This window comes from Arachis hypogaea, chromosome 9 (genome assembly GCF_003086295.3).
Source record: "Arachis hypogaea cultivar Tifrunner chromosome 9, arahy.Tifrunner.gnm2.J5K5, whole genome shotgun sequence".
NCBI classification, from domain to species: domain Eukaryota; kingdom Viridiplantae; phylum Streptophyta; class Magnoliopsida; order Fabales; family Fabaceae; genus Arachis; species Arachis hypogaea.
In genome coordinates, this window is record NC_092044.1 from 99,665,176 (window position 1) to 99,680,359 (window position 15,184).

Genomic DNA, 15,184 nt, shown 5'->3' on the forward strand with positions numbered 1-15,184 from the left:
GCCAAGTTACGTCATCAATTTCCGAATAAAGTATGGACTATTATATATTTCTGAAAAGCTCTGGATGTCGACTTTCCAACGCCGTTGAGAGCGCGCCATTTGGAGTTTTGTAGCTCCAGAAAATCCATTTCGAGTGCAGGGAGGTCAGATTCCAACAGCATCAGCAGTCCTTTTGTCAGCCTTTTTCAGAGTTTTGCTCAAGTCCCTCAATTTCAGCCAGAAATTACCTGAAATCACAGAAAAACATACAAACTCATAGTAAAGTCCAGAAATGTGAATTTAACATAAAAAATAATGAAAACATCCCTAAAAGTAGCTTGAACTTACTAAAAACTACCTAAAAATAATGCCAAAAAGCGTATAAATTATCCGCTCATCAAGGAGTGTAAGGCTTCACTTTTTTCCCCTGTTCTTGTGAATGTTCCTCAATAACCTGCTTCCCTTTCTTTGAGGCTTGATGTTCCTCATCCTTCTCCTCAAGCTCTTCCTGGTTCTTTTCTTCAGTTGTCACTTTCTTCTTACTGCCAATCTTGTCATCCTCCAATGTTCTTCCACTCCTCAGTTGGATTACTTTACATTCTTCTGTAGGATTGGGAATGGTGTCACTTGGGAGTGCATTGGGTGCTCTTTCAGCCACTATTTGCTTAGACAATTGTCCAATTTGCCTTTCTAAATTTCACAGTGAAGATTCATGGTTCTTATTGGCCAATTCTTGATGCTTGATCATCTTTTTCATCATCATCTCCAAGTTGGAGATCCTTTGAGCTTCTTGAGGTGGTTGTGGTTGATTATGGGGTGTTGAGGGTGAATGATAGTTGTTTTGGTTAGTTGATGGGTTGTGGGGTGGATAGAAGTTAGATGGAGGTTGACTGTTTTGTGGTTTTTTGTATTGGTTTTGGTTAGTGTTTTGATGATTTTGATGGTTTGTGTTTCTGGAGTTATTTTGGTTTGAGTTTCTCTGCCACGACTGCTGGTTTTGGTTATCTCCCCATCTCAAATTGGGGTAGTTCCGCCACGATGAGTTAAAGTATCTCCATGGAAGTCATTTTGTTCAGCTCCTTGGTTATGCATGTATTGGATTTGCTCAGGCTGCTGCTCTTCATAGCTCTCTTCATTCTGCCCCCACCCAGCTGGTGGTTAATTTGTAGTGCTCACTGCTGTAATTTGAAGACCATCAATCCTCTTGGTCATCATCTCTATTTATTGCTGAATTTGTTGGTGCATCACCTTGTTTTGTGCCAAGATGGTGTCCATACCTTCAAGTTCTAACACACCTCTTTTTAGAGCTGGTTGGCGTTGCCTTTGATGAGCATAGAAGTACTGGTTATTGGCTACAGTGTCTATTAGATTCTGAGCCTCTTCAGCTGTCTTCATTAGTTGCACTAAACCTCCAACAGAATAATGCAAGGCCTCTTAGGCTTTTAGAGTTAATCCTTCATAGAAAAAGCTATGAAAAAGAAAACTACCTCAGGTTGGGTTGCCTCCCAACAAGCGCTCTTTTACTGTCACTAGCTTGACATCTTCTATTTTTGCTGATCATGGAGGTTGAAAATCACAGTGCCTTAGCTTGTCTTTCTTCACTGTGAACTTCCTTCCGGTTTCCTCTTTGATGACCTCTATAAATTCTTGTGGAAGGATCTTAGTCACAGTGTAATGATCAGACAACTGTGGGGATACCTTCATGGTTTGGATATTGATCATCACTCGATCCCCTAGTGAAAACTTTCCAGTGGGGATTTTCTGCTTGTCTTTAGTTTTATCCTCTGTTTCTCTTTGAAGGAATTCCCTGTTGTGTTTTTCTTGGCTGGTACTTCCTTTTTCATTGTCCTCTATGATCCTTTTCCGTCCTTCCTTCTTTGTAGCATCTTCGTTGTTGGTTGGTTTATCTTCAATGGGTTTGAGGAAAGTATTTGGTTTCTTCTCACTCATTTCTGCAAAGTGCTTCGCCAATTGAGCTATCTGCTCCTCAATTCCTTTGATTAACATTGTTTGGTTCCTTCTTGTTTCCTCTTGGTGTTTTATCATTCTCTCTATTAGGATCTCCAAGTTTGTGATTCTCTGAGAGTCTTGTGAGGTTGGTTGGCTATGAGATGTTAAAGGTGGGAAGGGTGGGTGCGGTGGTGGCATGTAGTGGTTGTTATTGCTGTAATGGTGTTTCTGATGGTTTATGAAGTTAGGGTTGTTATAATGGAATTCCCTTGGTTTGTGATTTTGGTATTCACTCCTTCTCCAGTTGAGATGGGTTTGGGAGTGTCTGTGTTGTGAGGGTTGGCTTTGAATGGTATTAGTGGGTGTGTGATATTGATTGTTTGTGATCATGAGGTTGCTTTGGTGGAGACTTCCTTGTTCTTGATGTTGAGACTCCCTCATTCTCAGATAGGAATGGGGTCTCCATGGTGGAAATTTGGCATTCACTGCAGCAGGTGTCTCCATGTTTTGCTGTGGTTGAGGGTGCATTTGTCTGTTTAAGTCTTTGAACGCATTCACCCCTTCACTATTCATCACTTCTTTTTCTGAGATTGCATTCTGTGGTTTCTCAAATGACTGTTGGTTGTTAACTCCTTTGTCATTGAGGTCTGCAATTCCTTGGGCAGTTGTTGTTGCTTTGAGTAGGCCATCTGAGAAGTAGTCCACTGCTTCTCTTGTTTCTGGGGTCAATCCTTCATAGAAAGCTCAGAAGCCCACTTTATCAGTTGCTTTCTTGTATCTTTCCCAGGCCTTGAAGAGTGGTTCCTCGTCCCCTTGTGTGAATAGATGTTCCTCCTCTTTCAGCTGGATGATCTGTCTGGATGAGGTGAATTTGGCCAGAAATTTGGTGACCAAATCATCCCAACTAGTGATACTTCCTTGGGGAAAAGTTTCAAACTATTGTGCAGCTTCACCCTTTAATGAGAATGGGAATAACAGGATCTTGTAAGTGTCCTGATCTGGACCATCGGTTTTGACCGCATTACAAGTTCTCAGGAAAGTAGATATGTGCTGTTGAGGATCCTTTGATGGATTTCCATCATAAGAACAATTGTTCTTGATGAGTGTAATGAGTGGTGGCTTCATGTCATGATACTCCTTGTTTGTAGAAACTTGATTTCCTGTGGCATGCGATCAAACAGGAGGAATAAACGGCAGCACACTTGAGGATTAAATGAAGTTAGTTAAAATAAACTGTTAGTGAATTGATAGAGGCAATTTCTCAAACAATTAGTATGTTAGTAAAAAGATAAAGAAAAAGTGCTTGATCTAGACCTCCACTTCACTTAATCATTGTCAATCTATTTCAATCCCCGGCAACGGCGCCAAAAACTTGATGTGTGGAAAACGATCCAACACAAAACTCACCGGCAAGTGTACCGGGTCGCATCAAGTAATAATAACTCACATGAGTGAGGTCGATCCCACAGGGATTGAAGGATTGAGCAATTTTAGTTTAGTGGTTGGTTTAGTCAAGCGAATCAAGTATTGGTTGAGTGATTTGTGTTTAACAGGAAGTAAATGACAGTAAATGTAAAGGGAGAGGGGAATTTGCAGTAAATTAAAGAACAGGAAAGTAAAATGGACTGAATCTTAAAGAACAAGAAACTAAATGACTGAAACTTAAAATGCAAGAAATGTAAATTGCAGTAACTTAAATGGCAAGGAATGTAAATTGCTTGAATATAAAAGGGAATTGAGGAATGGGATCGCAGGATCTAAACAAAGAAGAAGTAAATTGCAGCACTCAATTAAGTAGAAGATGAATTGGAGTAAACTGAAATTCAAACAGAATAGGAAATTAAAATGCAGCAAGGTTCACAGAAGAACCAAAAGTAAAATTGGGTCTCAGGTCTCAAGAGACTAGGTAGCAGAGCCTAGATCTCTATTTGCCTTCCTAGATCCAAGTTAACAAAGCAATTGACAAGAATTAGAAGAGAAAGCAGTAAAGAAAATGTAAAATGGATTCAATTATGCAGAAAGAGAATTGAAGAGAATTTGAATGGGAATTGAGACAGAATTTCCTCAATTTCTGACACCCAAAACTCAGAAACAGAAGATTAGAAGTGCTCAGGCAAAAATGAGGAAGAAGAGAGATCACTTCTCCTCCCCAATTCTCAGAATTCTCAGTAAAGTCACCCAAGAACAATTGCCAAAGCTCAAAAGAAAGGTGAAAGTAAAAGCAAAATTCAAAAGTAAAGGTTCAAAGTCCTAATTACATCAAACTAACTCCTATTTATACACTTTCTATTCTTGGATATTGGGATTTGGATGGGCTTTTGAATTGGTGAAGAAATGAATTCAATTGGATTTTTAATTGAATTTTTCGGCCCAAAATTGTGACTCCCAGGAGGTTGCCCTGCCCTTGTGGAGGGCAGGGCAGAAAAGTGGTGCATGGTACGGACGATTGGTGCGGCATGGTGCGTGAGATGCTGCCCTGCCCGTGCCAAGGGCAGGGCAGGAAAAGTTGGTGCGCCAGAAATTGCCTTGGTGCTGCCAGAATCAGGAGTTGGTGCGCCAGAATAAAAAATTGGTGCGCCAGAAATTTCCTTGGTGCATAGGATGCTGCCCTGCCCTCGCGGAGGGCAGGGCAGGAAATTTTGGTGCTGCCAGGATTGAGCTTGGTGAGCGAGATGCTGCCAGGAACGTGCCATGGTGCGCCAGATGCTGCCAGGAACGTGCCATGGTGCGCCAGATGCTGCCAGGAACGTGCCATGGTGCGCCAGATTTGCTTCTTCGTGCGCCACACACAAGATGCTGCCCTGCCCGCGCAGAGGGCAGGGCAATATTCCCTCTTTCACGTCCCGTGTTCGAAACACGGCAGAAGCACACGCTCATCATTTTTCTTGGTTTCTTGGCACGGCAATCAACCTTAAGTCCTAGCTTCCTCATGGTTCCTTGTTCGATCCTTGTGGCATGCATCATAGGCATTTTTCCTTTGATTTCTTTCCTTGGAGAGCCCGATACTGCCCTTGTGGAGGGCAGGGCAAGGTTCTCTTCTTCTTGGTTCCAAGGCACCATTTTGTGCTCTGCCCTTGTAGTGGGCAGGGCAGAGTTGCCTTCTCTTCTTGGTTCTCTTATGTTGCCCTCCTAGAGGGTAGTGTGCCCTTGTGGAGGGCAATGTTGCCTCCCCCTTTGCATGCGGCACACTTCCTTGGGCTTTGACCACGCTTTCCTTTCCTTGGGCTACACTTCTTAGGCCACGCTTTTCCTTTTCTTTTCTTTTCTTCACCTACAATAAACCAAAACAACCACTCCAAGTATCACTAAATTCAAGAGGCTTATAAATCAATTAAAATTCAATTAAAATTAGCTCAAACCTCATGGATTAACATTAATTTCATAGTGGTTGCTTGATTTAAAGAAGTTATGCATTTTCACTCCAAATCACTTACTTAGGATACAAGAAAGTGCATAAATGCTAACAAAACAAGTGAAATTAGCTTGAAAAATGGGTATATGATGACTTGTCATCACTCCTCCATAAGAACAGTTGTTCTGCACCAAAGTGATAAGCTGAGACTTCAACTCAAAGTTATTGGCATGAACATTTGGAGTGAGTATACTGCTTCCACAGTTTCTTACATTGGGGAAGGTGTAGGAGGCTAGAACTCTCCTTTGAGGCTAGCCATTGTTATTAGCCACCCCTTCTGGTGGGTTAGTGGGGTTGTCCTCCATCTCTTGATTCTCTTCCTCTGATTCTTCTTCTCTAATTACACCCTTCCCTCTTGCTTCTATTCTCAATCTCAAGAGTGTTCTCTCTGGTTCAGGATCAAAAGAAGTGGAGTCACCTATTCTTCCTCCTGACATGAAACCAAAACAAGAAACACAAACAGAGCACTCTGATCCTTGAGTGCAGTTAGGATTAGTAGAGACAAAATCTCAAATAGTTAGTGTGCTTAGCAAAAACAAAAGAAAAATGCTTAATCTAGATTATCACCCTACTTAATCATTGTCAATCTAAATTAATCCTCGGCAATGGCCCCAAAAATTTGATGAGGGAAAAATGATTCCACACAAACTCACCAGCAAGTGTACCGGGTCGTATCAAGTAGTAATAACTCACAGGAGTGAGGTCGATCCTACAGGGATTGATGGATTGAGCAACTTTACTATGGTGATGAATTTAGTTAAGCGAATATTTGATGATTTGAGTGAAATTTGATTAGCAGAAGCGAAATTGCAAGGTAAACTAAAGTACAGAAAATAAATTGGCAGAATCGTAAAGTGCAGAAAGAGTAAATTGCATAAACTTAAAGTGCAAGAAATTAAAAGAGCTGAAACTTAAATTGCAGGAAAGGAAAGTTGCAGAAACTTAAAGTGCAAGGAAATTAAATTACAGAATTTAAATAACTAGGAAACTTAAATTGCATGAAGAATAAAGGGATCTGGATGATGGGGATCGAATCAGAATTGGAAAATATAAAATAGAAAACTAAAATCTCAACAGCTCTCTTAACAAAAGAGAAAAGAAGAAATTACAGAAGAAAGTTAAACAGAAAGACAACTATGATAAGATCTTCAATTCATAAAACTATCAAAGAAAGAGTAAAAGAGAACTCCAAGATGAAGAAATTCAGAAGAATTCTTCAATCCGAAGTCAAAAGACCCAAAATAGAAAGTAAAAATTGCAGAAGAGAGAAAGCAAAACAGAAAGGAAAACTCAGATCTGATCCAATTCTAAAATTATAAAATGCAAAATTAAAAGAGAGCTCCATATGAAATTAAATTCCTATCTATTTATACACTTTCCAATTCTGGCTTCCCGTACATGGAATGGCCTTTTTGGGCTGTGAAGAAGTGGATTAGAATGGCATTTTGTTGCAGCTTCTAGTGGAACGTTGTGTTCTCAAAGTGAGCGCAGCGTTCATTTAACCACGCGTACGCGTCCCTCACACTTTCGCGTGTTTTTGCATTTTCGCTCATCGACGCATACACGTCATTTACGTGTTCGCGTCGCTATCAGTCTTCAGCTCCAAGCACGCTCTCGCGCACCTTTCACACGTTCGTGTACTTTGATAGCGTTCTCTTATTGAGCGCTACGTTCTCTTAGTGAGCACTACTCACGCGTGCGCATCCTTTGCGCGTGCGCGTGGGTAGCAAAATCTCAATTCTAGGCTTCAGCACCAGTCATGTGTGCGCGGGCTTTCTCCCAGGTATTCCATTGACGCGTGCGCGTCTTGCATGCGTGCGTGTCGTTTGCAGATCCTTGCCTCCAAATCTTAAACTCCCTGAAAACGCTGGCTTAGTGAACGTAGCGCTCTCTTTTGTAAACGAGCGTCAAACATATCCACGCGTACGCGTCATGCATGCGTACGCGTGGTTCTTCAAAAATTGCCCCCTGACGCGTAGGTGTCCTATACGCGTTTGCGGCGCTAGTGAGCGTGGCGTTCTTTCTTTGAACGCAATGCTATTCTGCATGTTCCTCCTTCCCTTCATTTTCTCACCTAAAATCAGCCAAACAAATAATCAAAGTCTCACCAAAATCATAAGAATTTGCATCATTCATTCTAATAACTTAATTCTTGCATAAATCTCATGATTTTGTATAAAATAAATGATGTTTGATTGAATCATAATAATCGTGAAATTCCACTCCAACCACTTCTTATTATGCAAGAAAGTGCATAAAACCTAAGAAAACAAGAGAAAAATGCTTGTGAAACTAGCATAAGATGACTTGTCATCAAGTGTTCTTCCCCCATTTCCTTGTAATTTCAGCATGTATGAGTGTGTTGTGAGGAGAGAGAGAGAGAGAGAAAGCTGAAAATTAGGGTTTTAGCTTTAGTTAGGTTGGGCCAAGGGCCCAATATGGGTCGGGTTGGCCCAGTTTGGCCCGTTCGGTCCAATCTTGGTTCGAATCCTATAAAATTGGTATCAAAATTCTCATCTCATTCTCCTCTATTATATTAAGTCATAAAAATCACATTTTTGGCTTTCTAGAATAAATTCTCATTTATGGGTTAATTAGCCATTAATTAACCGGGTTTTACACCTCTTTGGTGGTGTCTCAGATTATACGTGAAAATCAGCCAAGGTATAGTTTAGGTTTCACGTATTTAATATATAATGTTCTGTGAAAACTTAGGCTACATGACCATGGATAGACTGGAATGCATGAAAATGTATAATGCTTAGCACCCTTGATGAGTATGATGTGAATTGATTATGTGTTGGGTGATCATTTCTATAATGGAATTATCATGCCATTTGATGTTTGGATATTGTTTGAAAAGTTGGAGTCATTGGTGATGTATATATATATATATATATATGATGAAATGCTGATAATTTTGTTGATTACAGGTGAGAAACTTGAGATGTGGAAGTGGATAAAATTGAACCATGAGTTGTTATAGAATGATGGGTGGATAATAATGTTGTTTTGGTATGTTATGACATGCTGTTTTTGCTAAATACATGTATAGGCAATGGGGACTTAGTTTGGTTTAATGAAAATGGAAGTTTGAACTTGTTTGTGAAAAAGTAGATTTTTGGCCGAAATTCGGTGAGCCATAACTTGTCTTCTAAACCACCAAATTATTTCAAACTTAATTTAAATAAAAATTGGGCCCGTGAAGTTTATGCCGTTTGAAGAACGAATAAAAAATATTTTAAAACGAAAGAGTTATGCGCGTCGGAAGTTTGGAGTGCAAAGTTGAAAATTCTGAAGCATTCAGCATTTTTGCTGTTCTGCATCACTTACGTATGCGACCACTGTACATGATGCGACCAACCTATTTGGGTTGGGTATCCCACGTACATGAGCAGGGTGCTTGTGTACGCGTGACCATTCCGAAATACACTCCCACACGTACACCTGGCCCAAGCGTACGCGTGACCCCTGTTTTCAGTGAATGAGATTTTTGTGTTTTAAATATGGTTTAAATCTCTAAACCTCCATTTTCATTCCTTTGGTACTAGAATTTGTTAGTAAGCCTAGTGATGAGATGGAACTAGGAAAGAGTGGTAACTTGGGGGTGAAGCAAGGGTGAAAAATGATGAATTATGTATGAAAAATGCAGAGAACTGAAGTATATATGATGCTATGGTTGTAAAGGATGATTATGCATTGATTACAGATGATTATGAATGAATTATAATGATAATAAAATTGAAATTGAAATTGATTGTGATGTGCCTCCAGGTAAGATGTAGTGGTGTTAACCACTTGCTCCGGGTAAGAGGCGAGATTGTCGGGTAAGATGCAATAGTGTTACTCTCTTGCTCTGGGTAAGAGTCAATAAACCGGGTAAGATGTAGTGATGTTATCCCCTTGCTCTGGGAAAATTCAAGGCTTCGGGTAAGACGCAAGGGCTGTATTATATGCTGCTTGCTCCAGGCCGAGAATGTAACACTGCCTAGGTAAGAGGCAGGGTGAAGTTGTCTATTGCTCCAGGTACGTGGGTAAGATGCAAGGGTTGGGGCGTTGTCCCACTTACTCTATATTTGGTGTTCTGTACACAGTTAGCTACCAGGACATGTCGGACTGGCTAAGTAACCAACAGTTGTATCAACAGCCATAGGACAGGCATGCATCATAAGCATATTGTTTGAATTGCTTGTTCATGCTCTAATTGGGAATGCCTATGTGACTTTCATATGCTTACTTGTATACGTGCTACTTGCATTACTTGTATCCTAATTGTGTTTGTTAATGTCTGCTTGCTTGTCTATGTGATTATGATGGTGACGGAAGTTTTAGTGGAAAGAGGATGATGGAGGGTTAAGTTAAAGTATTTGGTCAAGTTTAAGAATCATTAGAAAACCACCCTTATTTATGGTTTCAATTTTAATTCTTAAGTTTTATAATCTAAATGTAGGTGTTCTAGGATTGCCTCTGGTATTCCCAAGACCTAATATCTTATGTGCGTGAACCTTTACCATGTTGAGAACCTCCGGTTCTCATTCCATACTGTGTTGTCATTTTTCAGATGCAGGTCGAGAGGCACCTCGGCAGGCGTCTGGAATTTCTGCGGTGAAGTGGTTTGCTTTGGGGTTTCCTTTTGTTAGTTTAATATTATTATGTATAAATTTATAGTTTCTCCTCTTGTGTATAAGAATGCTTTGTTTATGTACCTCTTAGAGGTTTTATGGAGAACTAGGGTTTATGTATGTGCATTTTGGGACTTGGGGCTATATATATATATATATATATATATATATATATATATATATATATATATATATATATATATATATATATATACTCCGGCCAGCTTTAGCTTCGCAGGCTGAGTTAGGAGCTTGTTATTTTGTACCCTTGATCTTCTATTCTTATCTTTTGTATAATTATATTAGTGGACTTTAGATTTCTTCGTACGCAAGTAACCACATTTTCTGACCGTTGCATTTTCATATTTTGCGATTTTTGCTTTACATTTTCATCAAGGCTCCTCGTATATTAAATATTTTCATATATTATACTCTATATATTTTATATTAGAGGTCGTAGTGCCTCGCCACCTCTGTTTTACAACCTAGGTGTAAAACTCTCTGTGGTAGGGTGTTACATTATGGTATCAGAGCAGTTCTTTCCTGTAGAGCCTGAGGGACAGACTGACTATGCTTCTGGGCGTACTTTGGGTGTCTTTACATGCTAATTTAGGACATCTAACTAATATATATGTGGCATGATCATTCATGAGCATGCATGTGGGATTTCGAAGCACTAGACTTGCGATATTGATACTGACACCTTGTTATTGGTTGTTTGGTGTGTATAGGAACCAGATAGCGACTTGTGGATGCGGTCGCATTCGAGGGAGAGATAGGACTAGTAACACGAAACCAGAGATGACTGAAAATAATCCTATATAATTCATGACTGCTCTGGAGGATATGGCTGCTGCTATGCAGACTACGGCTGCGACATTGGGGAATCAAGCCGGTAATGGCGATAGTAATGACAGAGAAAATGGGCTAATGACCTTAGTAACCTTTCTAAAGATAAACCGCCCATCTCTGGAGGGACGACGAACCCCACGGAGGCAGATAAGTGGTTTCAAGCGATGGAATTGGCGTTACAAGCACAACAAGTTCCTAAAAATCAATGTGTTGAATTTGCAACTTACCAGTTAACGGGTGAAGCCCAATATTAGTGGCAGGGTACGCGACAGCTACTACAGCAAGACAATGTTGCAACACCTTGGGATTTCTTTCAGTTGAAATTCTATAAAAAGTACTTTCCCATTTCGGTTAGGACAGCTAAGGAGATTGAATTGTTGCAACTGAAGCAGGGTCAAATGTCTGTAGCCGAATATACAAACAAATTTGAAGAATTATGTCGATTTTTCAAGATTTTCTAGGGTATTCCAGGAGTCTTTGAGGAATAGAAGTGCATCAAATACGAAGGTGGACTCCGGAGTGATATACTGAGTTTAGTGGGCCCGATAGAGATCGGAGTTTTCTCAGACCTGGTGAACAAGAGTAGGGTTACGGAAGAATGTTTAAAGAAGGCTGCTATGGAAAGGAATGACAGTTGGAAATTTTGAAAAGGGAACATAATCAGAACTTTGCACAGAGGGGCCAGGAATTCAAGATAAGAGGAAACGCACAACAATTTCTGCAAGGTCGGAACAATTCCAAAATGAATAATGATCACCGAGAAAATATTAGGAGAAAACAATCAGTGGCTATTTCAGATAATTGATGTTATCAAAGATGCGGAAGCTATCACCCGAGTAGGCCGTGCTGTTTTGGTTCGGGCTTGTGCTACAAGTGCGGTCATCCGGGACGTATGTCTTGGAACTATCCACATAAAGAGACTTAGGATGCTAGACGGTCCCAACGAGGTAGAGGTAACTGTGAAAATGGTAGTCAAATCCTAAATGTCGTATATAACATTGAAAATGCTACGTTCATGCATAGTTAAAAACGGAAATGATAAAGTAGTATTATCATGTCAAAACTTAAGACTGAACCTAGATTAAGCCATATGGGGTAATACCGTTAGAGTTTGCGAAGCTTAAAGAAGCTAATGGTTAATGTAAAGTGAATAAACGAACTCTTAGGGACAAAGGAAATCTGAGTAATGTAGTAGGAGTAAGTTGAGAGTTGTGTGAGACTATTGTTTAGAAGCTAGTGATGGTGAACTACCTGGATGAGGTATGACACGAATTTAACCTTTAACTGCTAATCGGTTAGGTGTCGAGAGAAGGAGTAAGTGGCGATAGAGTTAATGCCGAAGACCAAATCATTTTCAATTACCTTATGTACGAAGACACTGTTAGGACTGGTAGAACTTAAGAGTTAGATGAAGTGAGCGATAGGAACAAAATCCGTTCAATTACATGTTCTCGGTAAGAAGCACCGATTATGTTGGAGGAAAAGTAAAATAACAACACGAAGGTCTATGCAAGCGAGAGCGCGTCAACGAATCTTCGCAAAACCACTTAGCCTTTCTTTTGTGACTCACATTGGGATTTCCATCTTGAATTTCGAGTTGGTCACCTTTCCAATTCTATTCTTACTGGCACGAATCTCATTTTTCTGGGATGAGCCTGAATTTATCTTGGTATAATCATGCAAATCCTTGGATGGAATTGCTCTCTTTCATAAAGTTGCATTTCTTGGATATCAGCTGGCATGTATTTGATTCGATGTGTTTTATTCTCTTCCTATCAGGGCTTGACTTCAAAATTCTCCCTTGATATGCACCTCAATTATTCTTCTTGTGCATCTTTCTATTTCCTAGGACTTGGTCCAATCACCTTGCTAGACCTCCTTTTAATTGTTAACAAACGCTATTTGAATAGTTTGATAGCCTTTGAGCTTAGTATCTTTTCGAAACATCAACACGAGCTTAGTTAACACCTCGTTCTACTCCTAGATATAACCACCAAGACGCTAGTTCCTTAAAGCAAAATTCCAGGACACAGAAGAAGTAGTGCGTAATGATGCGGTCTTAAGGAGAGTTGTAGAGCCTTAATTCTTATCGGCCATATTGTCCGTGATTAAGTCGATGCGTTGGGATGTACTGTTTGTTTAGATGTCTGAGGGCAACAAGTTTTTAAACCTTAAAAGGAACGGTAACCTCTGTACCAATAATCGTGACACTTGAATCTAAAGAACTAATTGGAAATCCTACACATGCACTATCCAAGGGCTTAGAATGTGAGTGGATACGAACATCAGGACAGCATGACGACGCCTCGTTAGAAAGACTCAGAGCTATGATCAAAGGATGTAATGCCATTAGGTAATCATGAATCGAATGACGATTTAACCTACTTTTTGCTTATCAGAGGCGACTAATTTATCGAAGAAATTTGTAAGATTGCGTGGCGCATTGATCACCCTTGTGCTACAACAACCCAAGAGTATTAGGTATTTCGAGTCTTAAGTTGAAATCCGAGGAAATGGAGAAAAGACTAAGTGAATTTGAGTTAAGATCATAACTACGCAAAGCCCACAAATAAGTTACATATTCTTAAGAGTTACTTCAACAACCTAGAATCGGTGAGCCATCAAAACTAATGAATTAAAATCGAGGTGTATTAAACTGTTTGAAGTATTAAGACAGATTAGGGGCCTGTGAGGTAACCAGCAACTTTCCCGCTGTATCCTTTGAACCTGGACGACATATCCCCCTTCCACTACACTGGCAGTATGCCTCTAAGATAAACCACATTTTACGGACCGAGTTAATCGAAATGAACAGGAAATTTGACGTATTGAGTAACTTTGGTTGAGGTTGACAATATCAGGGTAAGCAACTAGGTGGATGAGTAGTATCGATAATAAAAGTTGCTAGGAATCAGGTTGAGATCAAAGGACACATTTGGAAACTCAGATCAGATATGCAGAAGGACTACCCACACCTCTTTTCAGGTAACTGAATATGAATTTTGAGGGCAAAATTCTTTGTTAGGTGGGTAGGATGTAAACCCCGTAAAATTAGCAAGTAATTAATCAATAAATTAAATTTTAATAAGGGAAATTAAAAATGTAAATTTTATTATAAAATAAGATAGAGCTAATTAAAACAAGAATCTTGACACTAATTCTAAAGAATTTGGCCAAAGATTGGGCCGAACGGGTTGAATCGATCAAACCAGGCCTAATTGGGCCCAACCTCATAAACACAACCCACATACAAGCTGAGCATTTAGCCTCCTTCCCCATTATTCATTGATATTTTGGGATTCATAGTATATTCTCTTCTTTTTATCCTATTTGATTTTTAGTTGCTTGGGGACAAGCAACAATTTAAGTTTGGTGTTGTGATGAGCGGATAATTTATACTCTTTTTGGCATTGTTTTTACATAGTTTTTAGTATGTTTTAGTTAGTTTTTATGCAAAATTCAATTTCTGAACTTTACTATGAGTTTGTGTGTTTTTCTGTGATTTCACGTAAATTCTGGTTGAAATTGAGGGATCTGAGCAAAAATCTGATTCAGGCTGAAAAAGGACTGCTGATGTTGTTAGATTCTAACCTCCCTGCACTCGAAGTAAATTTTCTGGAGCTACAAAACTCCAAATGGCGCGCTCTCAATTGTGTTGGAAAGTAGACATCCAGGGCTTTCCAGCAATATATAATAGTCCATACTTTATTCGAGTTTAGATGACGAAAACTGGCGTTCAATGCAAGCTCCATGCTGCATTCTGGAGTAAAACGCCAGAAACACGTCACAAACCAGAGTTAAATGCCAAAAACACGTTACAACTTGGCGTTTAACTCCAAGAAAAGCCTCTGCACGTGGAAAGCTCAAGCTCAGCCCAAGAACACACCAAAGTGGGCCCCGGAAGTGAATTTATACACTTAGACATATTTCTGTAAACCCTAGTAGCTAGTTTAGTATAAATAAGACTTATTACTATTGTATTAGACATTCTGGATACCGTATTTCATATTTGGGGAGGCTGGCCATTCGGCCATGCCTGGACTTCCAGATCACTTATGTATTTTCAACGGTGGAGTTTCTACACACCATAGATTAAGGTGTGGAGCTCTGCTGTACCTCGAGAATTAATACAAGTACTACTGTTTTTCTATTTAATTCTTGTTTATTTCTATTCCAAGATATCCATTCGCACCCAAGAAGCTGATGAAGGTGATGATTATGTGACACTCATCACCATTATCACTGATGAATGTGTGCCTGACAACCACTTCCGTTCTACATGAAAACAAGCTAGAATGAGTATCTCTTAGATTCCTTAATCAGAATCTTTGTGGTATAAGCTAGAATCCATTGGCAGCATTCTTGAGAA